The 16,327-nt window shown below is 35.4% G+C and overlaps 1 protein-coding gene across 5 annotated transcripts in view; it reads right to left on the bottom strand.

Annotated features, from left to right (window-relative positions):
• Positions 1-16,327, bottom strand: part of Klhl13 (kelch like family member 13) — a 173,901-nt gene that overhangs the window by 117,859 nt on the left and 39,715 nt on the right. For 2 of the 5 annotated variants that reach the window (XM_048797124.1, XM_048797122.1), the window contains exon 1: positions 2,536-2,716. The exons of the other annotated variants lie outside the window; for them this stretch is intronic. The gene's annotated coding sequence lies outside the window, so the exon portion shown is untranslated. Of the gene's footprint in view, positions 1-2,535; positions 2,717-16,327 lie in introns of those variants that run through there. 5 annotated transcript variants of the gene reach the window in all.

Genomic DNA, 16,327 nt, shown 5'->3' with positions numbered 1-16,327 from the left:
AACAGGGACGAGAGGTGGGAGGGAAAGGGAGAGAGAAGGGAAATTGCATGGAAATGGAAGGAGACCCTCATCATTATACAAAATTACATATAAGAGGAAATGAGGGAAAAGGGAAAAAAACAAGGGAGAGAAATGAATTACAGTATATGGGGTAGAGAGAGAAGATGGGAGGGGAGGGGAGAGGGGATAGTAGAGGATAGGAAAGGCAGCAGAATACAACATACACTAGTATGGCAGTATGTAAAAACGTGGATGTGTAACCGATATGATTCTGCAATCTGTATACGGGGCAAAAATGGGAGTTCATAACCCATTTGAATCAAATGTATAAAATATGATATGTCAAGAGCTATGTAATGTTTTGAACAACTAATAAAAAAAGAATATCAAATGAAGTAATTCCAGAAATCAGAAACATAAATGATACATAGATTATTAGCATTTAAAATCTTTTATTATTTTCATTGATTGGAACAAAGAAAGTATAGGCTCACTTGTGACTTTCCAAATTTATTGAATAATTAATATTTTAGACAAACCATGAAGGTCACATACAAATGTAAACATTATATACTTATTAAAAAAATTTCTGAGGGATGAAACACCTAAGATTTCTAGCTCTGAACTAAAGTTTTCTTGTAAAATCAAAGCTATTTTAAAAACTACATTTTTAAGAATCAAAAATGCCTGTCCTATATACTTATTTACTCATTTTAGTAGCTATCTTTAAATTATTTACAAAAATCAAGCATAGTTAACATTTTAAATTTTATTTTTGGTTTTAGTTTGTTTTTTGTTTGTTTGTTTTGCCAAAAGGGTCTGAAGAAAATGCTTTATATAGAAAACATTGAACACCTGTATCTTGAATATTTAGAAACAAATATCCTATATCCTAATTAGTTAGCAGGCCAGAAAAATGAGTTACTATATTTTAAACACATTACAAACAAGTTTAACTTACTTATTACAGATTTACTAAAGTCATATGAATCAAAAAGGCATTTTGGGCTAATTTTCCATATGTCAATTTAGTACCATGCACTTAATCTGTATGCATATAAACATATGGGCACATAAAAGAAACTTATATTCAATATTTGCTAGGTTTAAAAGTCAGACTTTTGACCTGATATTGAAAATAGTCTGTTAAGTCTTAAATTTGCATTTCCAGGACCCTGTTTGGTTAAAAACAAACAAAAAAATCAAACCTGTTAATAGTCCATTGATCAGGTATTAATCTTTCCAACATAAATCTCTATATTACTAACCAGGTCACTGTCCTTTATTATGCAAGGGATTCAAGGGAGTGCAAACATGAAGTCTAAATAAAGATAACAGTTGTTCTTGGTCCAAAACAAATAATCTTAACAAATTTATCAAAATGAAAGATGGCAGGAAGGGAAGTATGGGTAGCTCTGTCTTTCACATAATCTTTTATAGCCACATTAGAATCATCTTATGGAATACATTTAGCCCCAGAGTTTGTCAATGAATCAAAAAAAAAAAAAAAAAAAACATTAAATGAAGGAATCTTTTGTGGTTTGCCATATCATTTGTTCTAAAGCCAAGGTTTTATCTAAGCAAAGGCTTGAAAGTTGGATCATGGCATCTTGTTTCATAAATTAACCTCACCACCATGATGCATGATTGTATGGACTGTGATTTACAGACTTGGTTCCTGCAGAACAGAAATAGAACATAAAGACAATGAGGAAGCTAACCCATAATAAGGCTGAGGGGGGTGAGGGGAAGAATAGAAGTTCAGTAGATTAGATGATGGGGAATGGAGGGAAAGGAGGGGAGATAGGAAAAGACAGTAGAATGAATCTGACATAATTTTCCCATGTACATATATGAAATCAACACAGTGAATCCCACCATCATGTACATCCATAAGCATGGGATCCTAAGTAGAATAAAATATATTCCATCCTTTATAATTATATCAAAATGGATTCTGCTGTCATGCACATCTAAAAAAGAACCCTGAAATTTTTATAAAGACATTTACAAAACAATCTGAACTCAAAATCTTAAGAACTTATTACAATTTCCCCCAAAGTCTTCTACAACCTCAGGGCTGGGACTAGTGCTCAAAAATGTAATGAGTGGAGATAACAAGATGGCAGCTCAGAGGAATCTTCAGAGCTGCAGCAGTTTTCCAAGACTGAATTAAGTCAGCAGTTCTGCAGCAGCAAAGTGATGTAGAGAAACTGGGGGTAGGGGATGGGAAAGCAGGGTGGTAACTCGGTAAAATAGTATCCAGGGAAAAAAAATGTTGGTTCCTAGAATAAAGAATTAATAAGGACAACAGACTGAGGCAGTGTCCACCAAGCTGTGGCTCAGTGGAGGAGTGGAAGCAGTCCCTCTTCAAGAATAAAGACACTTTCCTACCAAGATTAAGAAAAATGGTCACTAATCAACATATCTACAACTGGAACAGAACACAAACTCAGAAACACTGGGCTGTGCTTATAGGGAGAAAGCCTGGAGTCCCCAGATAGAGAGAGAACTAGTAATCCTCAACAGAGTTACCTGAATCTTCCTAGCAGAGGTGATCTGAGCTGAGATGCACTAAGCCAACTGGGAACTCCAGCAGTTTACCAAGGTTTTTCAGAGATCACTTTTTCCCCCTTAGGTCCTAGTACTTGGTATACTTGTTTTTGGAATATTCAAGACCAAACAAGCCTTAGGCAAGTACTTTTCATTGGATCATTGATGCCCAAACAGCCTCATTCTGAGCACAAAAGACTTTGACCCTGCTAGGGCTCTCAGAGTGAGGAAGAACAAAGGCCACTTCCTTTGGAATTTGACAGACTGATCTGTGAGATAAAGACAAGGGGGCAGGGATCTGGATCTGAGGAGGTAAAGTCCCAAAAGCACCCCTGCAAGTTTAGCACTTGTTGACAGGGATTCTGAATAAGAGGCTCCAGGTGAAGGTGTTGGTCAATTCCTCAGACAGACTCCACTTTCACTCAAGACAAACAACAAAGCCATTTTGAAAGACAAAAGCAATTTACCATACCTATTCCAGAGGAGGTGGTCAGGCAAGGAAGGGGTCTAATTCTGCATACAAAGTTACCTAACAAGTTTGGCTGGCCTGGGGCAGAGATGAAATGGAAGGTGATTTACATTTTAAAGTCTTCCTCATAGTTAGCACTTTCTAAAAGTTGAAATGTCAGACACAAAAGACTATTTTAAAAACTTCTGAAATAATTAATATGAACCTCTGAGTGATAATTAACATATTAACTGAATGATATTAATGACTAACTAGTCTCTCCTATATACAACCATTCCACATGGGCTCCAACTTCTATTACCACTTCACTCTATTTTAAGCCATTTCCCCTCCCTCTCTTCTTCCATTTTTTTTCTTTTTCCTTTTTGTACTTTTCATTCTCTATTTTCTTTAGTTTTATCTCACTTTCAAATGGATTTAGTATATAATTATTAGTGTATGATTCTTTCAGCCTATGTTACATTAATTTTTCTCCCATGTTCCTCCAGGTTAATAGAATTATAGAGATTTTTATTAATTACATTTATAGTATGTATTGATATATGATTTACTTTTAAACCATTACTGTTACTTGTGACACTCTTTTCCAAGAGGCATTGGAGGTTGAGATTAAACTTGGATTACACTGAGCTTATATATCAAGGCTAAAATATACTGATAGCACAGGACAACATTTAGAACTTCCTTTCAAAGTTCAGGAGTGGCACTTGAACAGTTAGTCCCTTTTCTTTAGACTACAGAAAGGGGGTCAGCAAGCCAGCTGAGAAACTTTGAAACCCTGCACAGACAGGAACCCACTCTGCCATTACCAACAGAAACAAGAGTTCAGATTCAATCCTCTAGGAACTCTAGCAAGGACAAACAACAGTTTTCTTTAAAAAGCTTTTATGGAAGTGGTTAAAAATTATGAAATGAAAAAGGGCAGGGTAAAAAGAAGGGGAAAGGGCTGGGGCTGTAGCTCAGTGGCAGAGCTCTTGCCTAGCATGTGTGAGGCACTGGGTTTAATCCTCAGTACCACAAAAAAATAAGCATTCTGTTCATCTACAACTACAAAAACCTTTAAAGAAAAAAAAAGAAGGGAAAATTATGAAATAAAAATGGCAGAGTAAAAAGGGGGTAAAAGATATTTGAAAATTTTTCTTCTCACAATATATGTGGAAAAAGGAATTACAACAAGGGGCCATGTAAATATGTTGGCATTGATTAACTCACGGCCGTCCTGGGTTTTTGCTGAATTTAAGACTATAATCTTTATGGTCTTTCATTGAAGCAGAAAGGGGCAAGCTACCTCCAATATCAAATGTGGGAAATGAGTAAAAATCTTTAGCAAATAATTTTAAAGGCAGAGACAAAGGCTGCTTCCTCTGCCATCAAAATGTACATAACCATGAATAGGCCAATCATACAGGCATTAAGTCACCACCCAGTATTTCACTTTTCAAAACCAGACTACACAGGAAGTTCTAAAGTTTCATTTATACTATAAATTGTCTTAGGGATCCAATGAGATCTTGTTTTATCTACAAGGCCATTCATTACAGCACTACTTGCAAAGGAGAAGCAGTTCATCATAGAGGACAGGTTGAATAAACTAAAATACTTACACACAATGGAGTATTAAACATCTCCAAAACAGAATGAGAAATATCTCCAAAATATATTCTGATGAAAATATTCAGTGGAAAATAGTACATACAATATGCTATTGTTTACTTTTAAAAGGGCAAGATGGACTATTATCTTTAAGAGAAAAGGAGAGGGGTAGTAGTTTGACTTCTTTGAAAAGATTTTCTTTTGTAGATTTGACTTTGGAACTATGTAAGTAAATATAATATCTAATTCAAAATCAAAATTAAATTTAAAACCCAACTGTAAAAATCAAAAGTAAGATAAATAAATGGACTCTGCTCTATATCCTGTTAGTGATACATAATACTGAATTATATTTCAAATTATCTTAAAACAACAATTTAACTGTACATTTCTAGTGAGATACACCTTAAGAAAAAAAGGTTACCTGTACAAATATTAAGTTGCTTTTAGTAATCATGTTGGTGTTAGCAGTGTTGGTATTATTATCAAGGCTGTTGTGTATGAATGGTAAACAAAATAATCAATGAAGTATCATTGAAGTTAATTTAAAACACTGTAGCCTTAAATTTGAAGTGGAATTGTAAATACGAACTTTCTTTGTGACACTGGGATCTAACACAGGGCTTTACACATGCTGGGCAAGTTTTCTACCATTGAGCTATATCCCCTGCCCCAGCTCCAATAAGAACCCTTGATATATTGTACCTTAAAAAATATGTAGATCTGTAACAGTTAAAGGCTTTAATAACAAGCCTAGCAACCTATATTATGATATGTAAACACCATCACCCCCAAGTAAATGAAGGACGACTCTTTTTTAAATGGCTGACTACGGGGTCTGGAGCAGAAAAGGTATAAGATAAGACTGAAATATCTTGTCATAACAGAAAGTAATGAAGCCATCAAAGGCTACTGCAGCAATGTGACACTGAAGCCAATTTCTATAAGCTTTTTTTGGCCAAATATGGACTAATTGGGGCATTAATAATGATAGTAACTGCAATAGATTTAAACATGCCAGAAATGTTTAAATGTGTGAGTTCATAATGATGTTAGAATTTATGATCAATCATCTTTTGGGGGTGTAGTGTTATTGGGGATTGAACTCAGGAGCACTCAAGCACTGAGCCACATCTCCAGCCCTATTTTGTATTTTATTTAGAGACAAGATCTTACTGAGTTATTTAGTGCCTCGCTTTTGCCAAGGCTGGCTTTGAATCATGATGGATCATCTATGAAGGGCACTAAAGTACCAAATCATTCCCTTAGAAATGGGTAGAGAAAGGGAAAGAATCAAGTATTTATCTTGTCTTTTCCATATGACTTTTACCTTAGGATAAGTTTACTATAATAGAAGTGTAAAGGGTTGGGAAACATAGATGAGAGTATCAAAATCAGGCCATAGGAGCTGTGGAGCATCAACCATAGTGTGAAAGATAAAAAGGGAAGTGAAAAGCGTGGTTGGAAGAACTATTTGCAGGTGCTCATAGTAGTCTAAACATGTGATAGGATGGTCTGAAAACAAAATAGTGGCAATGGGATAGGAGGAAGTAACAAATTTTATTAACTAATTGGATGAATGAAAGGAGTTTAAAAATATCACATTATTGGTACTTAATAAAGATGGTGTCACTAACTGAAGTGAGGATTCTCAGAAAAGGCTATAATGTCCCACAAAGTTCAAAATTATTGTTATCAAAAATACACAATGGAATTACTAAGAATACAAGTAATAATAATTGTTGTTGAGGCTATGGAGGAAAAGGTACACTCATGCATTGCTGGTGGGACTGCAAATTGGTGCAACCACTCGGCAAAGTACTATGGAGAGTCCTTAGAAAACTTGGAATGGAACAACCATTTGACCCAGTTTTCCCACTCCTCAATATATACCTAAGAGACTTTAAATCAGCATACCACTGTAATGAAACCACATCAATGCTTATAGCAGCTCAATTCACAATAGCTAAGCTATGAAGCCAACCTAGGTGCCCTTCAATGAATGAATAAATGAAGAAGATGTGGTACATATACACAATGGAACATTACTGAGCCATAAAGAAGAATGAAATTATGGCCTTTGCCAGGAAATGGTTAGAACTAGAACTATCATGTTAAGTGCCAATTCCAAAAAACAAAGGACAAATGTTCTCTCTGATATGAAGATGCTGACCCACAATAAGCGGTGGGGTAGGAGTGGAGGTTCACAAGATTAGACAGGTGGGAGTGGGGAGAAGGGAGGGAGAATGTGAATAGGAAAGATAGTAAAATAAATAGGACATAACTTTCCTGTTTATATTTGAATATGTAACCAGTGTAACTCAACATCATGTACAACCACAGAAAAGTTTACTCCATGTATGTATAATATGTCAAAATATATTCTACTATCATTATAACTAAAAAGGACAAATACAAATTTTTCAAAAAATGTACAATGTGGGCACTGAGGTTGTGGCTCAGTGGTAGACTGCTCATTTTGCATGTATGAGACACTGGGTTCAATCCTCAGTACCACATAAAAATAAATGAAGGTATTATGTCCATCCACAACTTAAAATAAATAAATAAATAAATGCACAATGGCAAAATAGGATATAAGCAAAAGTAGGACCAGACGTAAATACTGGTTTTGATTTTCTTCCTAGAATCTTCACTTTGACCATAAGATGTATTATTTCTAATGTATGCAAATACTTTTTCAATGTTTACTTTATTAAGTGATTTCTATCTTTCTTTCATCCAAAGACACTTCAAATAAGAGATACCAGTTCCAGGACAAGTCCAAAGACCCTACTCAACCTATTTCTAGCTGTGTGACTTTGAAAAAATTTATTTGTGTGTGTGTATATGTGTGTGTATTGTTTTGAAAAAAAAGATAATAATATTTATCCTACTTAGATCCATGTTGTCCATACATTCACCTAATAAACTGCAGTTTCAACAATAACAGTATCAACAGCAACAATAAGACAAGGTAACACTGCTTTACATATGGTGAAGCATGAGACTGAAATAATGCAAAAAACAGTATGTTCAACTTGAATTTATCATAGAAAATATTATTTCCTCAATTTATAATTTACCAACAGCTGCTATATGTACATCATAGTGAAGGACTAGCCATAAGTTAGTAGGCATTTGATAAACATTAATTACTTGCCAATTACTGTATTAAGCAAAAAGTATGTATATTTTCAGTGATTCTCAATAACCTTGAAGGTAGGCATAATTACCTGAAATACACCAAGGAGGACTCTGAGACCAAAATATCTTTAAAATTACTTGTTTAATAATAAATGCTGGGGAAGATGCAGGAAAAAATAAACTCTTATAAACTGTTGGTAAAAATAGAAATTAGTGCAGCTATCATGGAAATCAGCATGTAGGTTTCTCAAAAAAAATAAAATTAATATATGATAATGATCCAGCTATACTGATCCTTGGAATCTACCTAGGAGAATTATAGTCAGCACACTATAATGATATATGCATACCCATGTTTATTGCATCATGATTCACAATAACCACATCATGGAATCATGGAAACCTTGGTTCATTTCAAAGCTGTATAAAGAAAAGTTTTATTCAAACATAAAGAAAAATGAAATTATATAATTTGCAAGAAAATGGATGGAACTGGAGAGCATCATGTTAAGTGAAATAAACCAGACTCAGAAAAACAAGTACCATCTGTTTCATCTTATATGAAAGTAGAAGGGAGACCATTAGGGTAGGGGAAGAGGGTCAAGGGGAGGGAGGAGTGGGTAAGGGAAGGTATTGGGAGTGAAATTGAGCAAATTATTTTATATTCATGTAAAAATATGCCACAATGAAATACACTATAAAGTATCATTAATGCATGAAAAAAGAGAAAAATACTTATTTAATCTCAAAACAGTCAGAAATAAGAGCCAAGAATCTAACCTAAGACCATTTGATTATAAAAACTCTCTGTACACAATATTACCTCCTTAGCCCTTTGAATCCGACTTTAGCCCACTATTCCTTATACTGATGTAAATAATTTTATCTTAAGGTCAACCATCAACTACTACTTTGATTTATTTTATAAATATGATTCTGCAAAGCAATGCCAGGAAATTCTTCCCCTATTCCCTTGCCTCACTTTCATTTCTCTTGTATACCACGCTAATTAAATTGTACCACACTGATTCAATTCCTTGTCAGCTCTCAAGTTCCTATTATACCCTTTCATTTCATTCTGCAGTTCCCGTGCTTCAAATGTTTTCTACTCTTAAATCCATGATTAGTCTCTTGATCTTTTCAAAACAGTTCCAATTCTTTACTTCCCTGATAAGTTGTTATGTCCTCTTGAGTTGGTGGTTAAATAAATGCTGCTCCTGAAACCATCACCAAAAGTATGTGTTGACTTTTCTCACACTTTTAAAACAGGTAAATTAGAGCAGAAAGTAAAGCAGAAAGAACTTTACTTTCCAATAATATTCAATTACAAAAGTCACTAAAACAATCTACTGGAAAAGTATCTGAACTTCTGAAGATTAAGCGAAACAAGACCTTTTAACACAAAAATTACAACATTTTATAATATAATATCTAGAATGAACCAATATTGGAGTAACACCATCTATTCAAACAGCACCAATGAAAGAATAAGAGGCCTCAAAGACAAAACAGATGTCACAAAACTTAAGCACAAATGAACATTCATGTTAATAATGGACATATCCGTTAATTCTTCACATATAATTCTAAACAAGCTTGGAAAACTAATTTTGAGCATACAACAAATCAGAAAGAAGCAGGGAAAGATGGGGATCCAAGATGGCAGGCAAGAGGGAGGCTGCGTTCTGTGTCGCAATACTATTTCTCTTGGAGTTATTAGAGGACCCCTGGCAGCTGCTCCCATGCAGGAATTCCAGCTGCCATGCCTGTGCAGGTTTCCAGACCTCAGTGTCAGTGCAGAATTCCTGGCTGCTCCCCTATGCAGGACCCTGTGAACCTCCATCTACCAACATGAAGCTCCCCTGATCGCCTCCATCTTGGGGCACTGCAACCACTGTCATAATCCCCTACATGCAGTAGCCTGCACCTGGGGACACAGAACAGGGTCTGGAGACAGCTGCCAGCAATAACCCTACACACCACAGAGCTGCATCTCTGAACATGTAACCCAATGCCACTGCCTGGACCCAGCCAACCCAACACCCCATCACTGAAAGCAGCTGCCTCCATCTTGGGACACCTCTGTCACCATCTTCAACTGGGACAACTCCCAGGTAGGGACACCTTCCGTAGCCTAGAAGCAATATCAAGGTACCTATAGTCCCCAAATCTCCCCTCTCCCCCACAGCCACTAATCTGGCATGTGATTGGAGCTACACAGCAGTCTGGTCCTTAGCTCGCAAAGCCTAGCCCTGAACTGCCCAATACAAAATAGCTCTCAATGACAGGTGTGCAGCCCCCAGGGTGCAGCCCACAAGACCTCTGAAGAGAAAGGTTCCTAATTGGGAAGTAGAAAGGGAGGGGGTAAGTGACATACAGTTTAGAAACTAAATTAGATACCAGGAATTGTGAGGTCTGCAGGTGATATAAGGATATAAGACCAGGCACCCACATCACATGAGTGGGCCCCACAAGGAGATCCTTGGGGTGCTGCCATCAGGGACCAGCAAGTACTATACCCCACATCTAGGAATGCCCCCAACACCAACCCTCCCACCATAATAACCTTCACCATCCTGAAGGTGGAGATACCAGCAAACAGACAACCCCACCCATTGGATAAGAATGGAAGCAGGAAAGATACTAAACTCGCACAAAAACAATCCTTGTATTTTCCTTGGAGATTATTTTCCTTTTCTCTTTTTTTTTTTCTTTTCTGTCTTTCTCTCTCCTCCTGCCCCCACATCCCTAACCTTTGTGAAACCAAGTACTTTTCATGGATTAGGCTACTGAGGACTGGGATGTCTCAATAGTATTACAGTTGTGTTGTATATTCATTTATCTACTATTTTTTTTACATTTTTAAAAATTTTTTAATTTTATATTTGTTTGTTGTACTGCATTGTCTTCCCACTTACTTGTCTCCCCAAAGTCAATTTCTCTCTTCTGCTACTAGCCAACTTCTTTAGAGTCCACTTTTAAGCTTTCTAAGATCTAATAACTCTACATTCTCCCCTGCTACCTCCTTAATATCTCATGCTACACCCCAACAGTGATTCTCTCTTTGCCCACCATCAGACACTTTAGACCCTTTTGCAAACCTACTGTTTATATTGTAGATAAGATTTGAACTCAACATTTCTGTATATTGTAACAAAATTGTAAACATCTTAATACCAGCTATTTGGTTTAAGGCAGTATATTGTTTGTATACAGCCTCTCCCATAAAGAAGAGGTATTGGACACCTGCAGGGACACTATAAGCCTATAGGGTAAAAACTGTAACACCTCAGATCTGCAGTGCTAGAAGGAAAGACACACAAACAACATGAAAACCAAAAAAACAAAAGGGAAGAAAATGCCCCAAACAAAGATACTACATTTTTAGAACCCATGGCCAGCACAGCAGAAGAAATGACAAACAAGGAGTTCAGGATGTACATAATTAAATGTTCTGTGAATTAAAGGATGATATAAGAGAGCAAATACAGACAGCATAAAATCATTTCGATAAAGGGCTACATAAGCAAATATAGGAAGCAAAAGATTACTTCAATGAGACAGAGGTTCTGGAAAAAAAGCCAATAATTCTTCAAATAAAGGAAACAATAAACCAAGTTAAAAACTAAATAGAAAGCACCACCAACAGATTAGATCACTTGGAAGTCAGAACCTCAGATAATGAAGACAAAATATATAATCTTGAAAATAAAGTTGACCACACAGTAGATATGGTAAGAAACCATGAGCAGAACATCCAAGAATTATGGAATAACATAAAAAGACCAAATTTAAGAATTTTGGGGATAGAGAAAGGCATAGAGTTCCAAACCAATAGAATGAACAATCTATTCAATTAAATAATATCAGAAAATTTTCCAAACATGAAGTATGAATTGGAAAATCAAATACAACAGGCTTACAGGACACCAAATGTATAAAATCACAACAGATCTCCACCAAGGCACATTATAATAAAAATGCCTCTCATATAGAATAAGGAGAGAATTTCAAAAGCGATAAGAGAAAGGAATCAGATTACATATAGGGGTAAATCAATTAGGATATCTGGAAATTTCTCAACCCAGACCCTCAAAGTTAGTAGATCCTGAAACAACATATACCAAAGTTTGAAATAAAATGGCTGTAAACCAAGAATCTTATATCCAGCAAAAATAAGCTTTAGATTTGATGACAAAAGAAAACATTCCATGATAAACAAAAGATACAAGAATTTACAACTAGAAAGCATGCACTACAGAACATCCTTAGCAAAATATTCCATGAGGAGGAAATGATAAACAACAATGAAAATCATCAAAGGGAGGTACTACACTAAAGGGGAAAAAAAACAAAGGAGAAACCAAGTCAATTTAAATTAATAAAAATAAAAATGATTAGGAATACAAATCATGTCTCAATAATAACCCTGAATGTTAATGGCTTAAACTCACCAATCAAAAAACAGACTGGCAGATTGGATTAAAAAAGACCTAACAATATGCTGCCTTCAAGAGACTCATCTCATAGGAAAAGACATACACAGACTAAAAGTGAAAGGTTGGGGAAAAAAACATAACACTTACATAGACTGCAGAAACAAGCAGGGGTTTCCATCCTCATATCAAATAAACTAGCCTTCAAGCCAAAATTAATCAAAAGGACTAAAAAAGGATATAACATACTGCTTACAGTATGTAATATCAACAAATCATAACAATTATAAATATATATGCCCCAAACAATGGAGCATCTATGTTCATCAAACAAATTCTTCTCAAGTTCAAGAGTCAAATACACCATTACACAATAATTCTGGGTGACTTTAACACACCTCTTTCACCCCTGGATATATCTTCCAAACAAAAGTTAAACAAATAAACTATAGAACTCAATGATACAATCAATAACTTAGACTTTACAGACTTATACAGAATATTTTATCCATCAACAAGTGAATACACTTTCTTCTCAGCAGCACATGGATCCTTCTCTAAAATAGACCATATATTATTCCACAAAGCAACTCTTAGCAAATACAAAAAAGTAGAGATACTACCCTACATTCTATCAGATCATAATGGAATGAATTAGAAATCAATAATAAAATAAAAAGTAGAAGCTATTCTAACACCTAGAGACTAAATGATATGCTACTGAACGAATAATAGATTACAGAAGACATTAAAGAGGAGATTAAAAAATCCTCAGAGGTAAATGAGAACACTGATACAACATAGTGAAATCTCTGGGACCCTATGAATGCAGTACTAAGAGGAAAGTTCAGTGCATGGAGTTCATTCTTTAAAAGAAGAAAAAGTCAACAAATAAAAGACCTAACATTATATCTCAAAGCCCTAGAAAAAGAACAACAAATCAACACCAAAAGCAGTAGAAGGCAGGAAATAATTAAAATCAAAGCTGAAATCAATGAAAATGAAACAAAAGAAACAACTGAAAAATTGACAAAACAGAAAGGTGGTTCTTTCAAAAAAAATAATAAAATTGATAAACCCTTAGCCATACTAACAAAGAGGAGAGACAAAACTCTACTTACTAACATCTGTGATGAAAAAGGAAATATCACAACAGAAACTACAAAAATACAGAAGATAATTTAGAAATTATTTTGAAAATTTTTACTCCAATAAAATAGAAAACACTGAAGGCTTCAACAAATATCTAGAGTCATATGATTTGCCCAAACTGATTCAGGATGATATATACGAGTTAAACAGATCAATTTCAAGCAATGAAATAGAAGACACTATCAGAAGCCTACCAACCAAGAAAAGCCCAGGACAAGATGGATACACAGCTGAGTTCTGTAAGAACTTCAAAGAAGAACTAATACCAATACTCCTCAAATTATTTTATGAAATAGAAAAACAGGGAACACTTCCAAACTTATTCTATAAGGCCAATATCACCTTGATCACAAAACCAGACAAAGACACATAAAAGAAAGAAAACTTCAGACCAATATTTCTAACAAACATAGATGCAAAATTCCTCAATAAAATTCTGCAAATCAAATACAAAAACTTATTTAAAAGACAGTGCACCACAATCAAGTGGGGTTCATCCCAGAGATGTAAGGTTGGTTCAAAATACAGATATCAATAAACGTAATTCATCACATCAAAAGACTTAAAGATAAGAATCATATGATCATCTCAATAGATGCAGAAAAAGCATTCAACAAAATACAGCACCCCTTCATGTTCAAAACACTAGAAAAGCAAGGGATAACTGGAACATATCTCAACATTGTAAAAGCTAAGCCCAAGGCCAACATCATTCTAAATGGAGAAAAAACTGAAAGCATTCCTTCCACAAACTAGAACAAGACAGGGATACCCTCTTTCACCACTTCTATTTAACATAGTTCTTGAGACTCTAGCCAGAGCAATTAGACAGATGGAAAAAATTAAAGAGATATGGATAGGAAAAGAAGAACTCAAATTAGCACTATTAATCGACAACATAATTCTATACCTAGATGATCCAAAAAATTCCACCAGAAAACTTCTAAAACTAGTAAATGAATTCAGCAAAGTAGCAGGATATAAAATCAAAATCCACAAATCAAAGGCATTTCTGTATATGAGTGACAAATCCTCTGGAAGAGAAACTAGGAAAACTACTACATTTATAATGGCTTTTGAAAAATACTTGGGAATCAACAAAAGAGGTAAAACACCTATACGGTGGAAACTACAGAACACTAAAGAAATAAATTTAGGGCTGCGGATGTGGCTCAAGCAGTAATGCACTCACCTGGCATGTGCGGGGCGCTGAGTTCGATCCTCAGCACCACATAAAAGTAAAATAAAGATGTTGTGTCCACCGAAAAACTAAAAAATAAATATTAAAAAATGCTCTCTCTCTTTAAAAAGAAAGAAAGAAATTTAAAAATACCTTAGAAGATGGAAAGATAATAATCTCCAAAAGTGCTATATTTAATGCAATTCCAATCAAAATCCCAATGCATTCCTCATAGAAATAGAAAAAGCAATCATGAAATTCATCTTGAAAAATAAGAAAATCAAAATAGCTAAAGCAATCCTTAGCAAGAAGAGTGAAGCAGGCGGCATCACAATACCAGACGTTAAACTATACTACAGAGCTATAGTAACAAAAATGGCATAGTATTGGCACCAAAATAGACTTGTAGACCAATGGTACAAAATAGAGGACAAAGAGACAAACCCACATAAACACAGTTATCTCATACTAGATAAGGTTGCCAAAAACATATATTGGAGAAAAGATAGCCTCCTCAACAAATGTTCTGAGAAAACTGGAAATCTATATCCAAGAAAATGAAATTAAGACCCTACCTCTCACCCTTGCACAAAACTCAACCCAAAGTGGATCAAGGACCTAGGAATTAGACCAGAGACTCTGTGTCTAATAGAAGAAAAAGTGGGCCCGAATCTTCATCAGGTCAGATTAAACCCCAACTTCCTTAACAAGACTCCTATAGCATAAGAAATAAAATCAAGAACCAATAAATGGATGGTTTCAAACTAAAAAGCTTCTTCTCAGTGAAAGAAACAATCATTGAGGTGATGAGAGCGCCTACAGAATGGGAGCACATTTTTACCACACGTATATCAGATAGAGCAATAATCTCCAGGATACACAAAGAACTCAAAAAACTTAGCACCAAAAAGACAAATAACCCAATCAAGAAATGGGCTAAGGAAATGAACAGACACTTCTCAGAAGAAGATATACAATCAACAAATATATGAGAAAAAGTTCAACATTTCTAGAAATTAGAGAAATACAAATCAAAATTACTCTAAGATATCATCTCACTCCAGTCAGAATGGCAGCTATTAAGAATACAAACCACAATAAGTGTTGGTGAGGATGTGGGGAAAAAGGCACACTCATACACTGCTGGTAGGACTGCAAATTGGTACAACCAATCTGGAAAGCAGTATGGAGAGTCCTTGGAAAATTTAGAATGGAACCACCTTTTGACCCAGCTATACCACTCTTTTGTTTATACCCAAAGGACTTAAAAACAGCATACTACAGGGACACAGCCACATCAATATTTATAGCAGCACAATTCACAATAGCTAAATTGTGGGTCCAACCTAGATGCCCTTCAATAGATGAATGGATAAGAAACTGTGGTATATCTACACAATGGAATATTACTCAGCATTAAGAGATAATAAAATCATGGAATTTGCAGGTAAATGGATGGAGTTGGAGAATATCATGCCTAGTGAAGTGAGCCAATCCCCCAAAAACAAAAGCCGAGTGTGTTCTCTGATATGTGGATGCTGATCCATAATGGGGTGGGGCAGGGAATATGGGAGGAATGGAGGAACTTTAGATAGGGCAAAGGGGAGGGAGAGGAAGGGAGGGGGCATGGGGGTAGGAAAGATGGTGCAGTGAGATGGACATCATTATCCTAAGTACATGTATGAAGACATGAATGGTGTGACTCTACTGTGTGTACAACCAGAAATATGAAAAATTGTGCACTATATGTGTACTATGAATTGAGATGCATTCTGCTGTCATGTATAATAAATTAGA

The sequence above is a fragment of the Marmota marmota genome, unplaced genomic scaffold (genome assembly GCF_001458135.2).
Source record: "Marmota marmota marmota unplaced genomic scaffold, marMar, whole genome shotgun sequence".
Classification (NCBI taxonomy): domain Eukaryota; kingdom Metazoa; phylum Chordata; class Mammalia; order Rodentia; family Sciuridae; genus Marmota; species Marmota marmota.
This window is presented reverse-complemented; position numbering and strand designations above follow the sequence as displayed.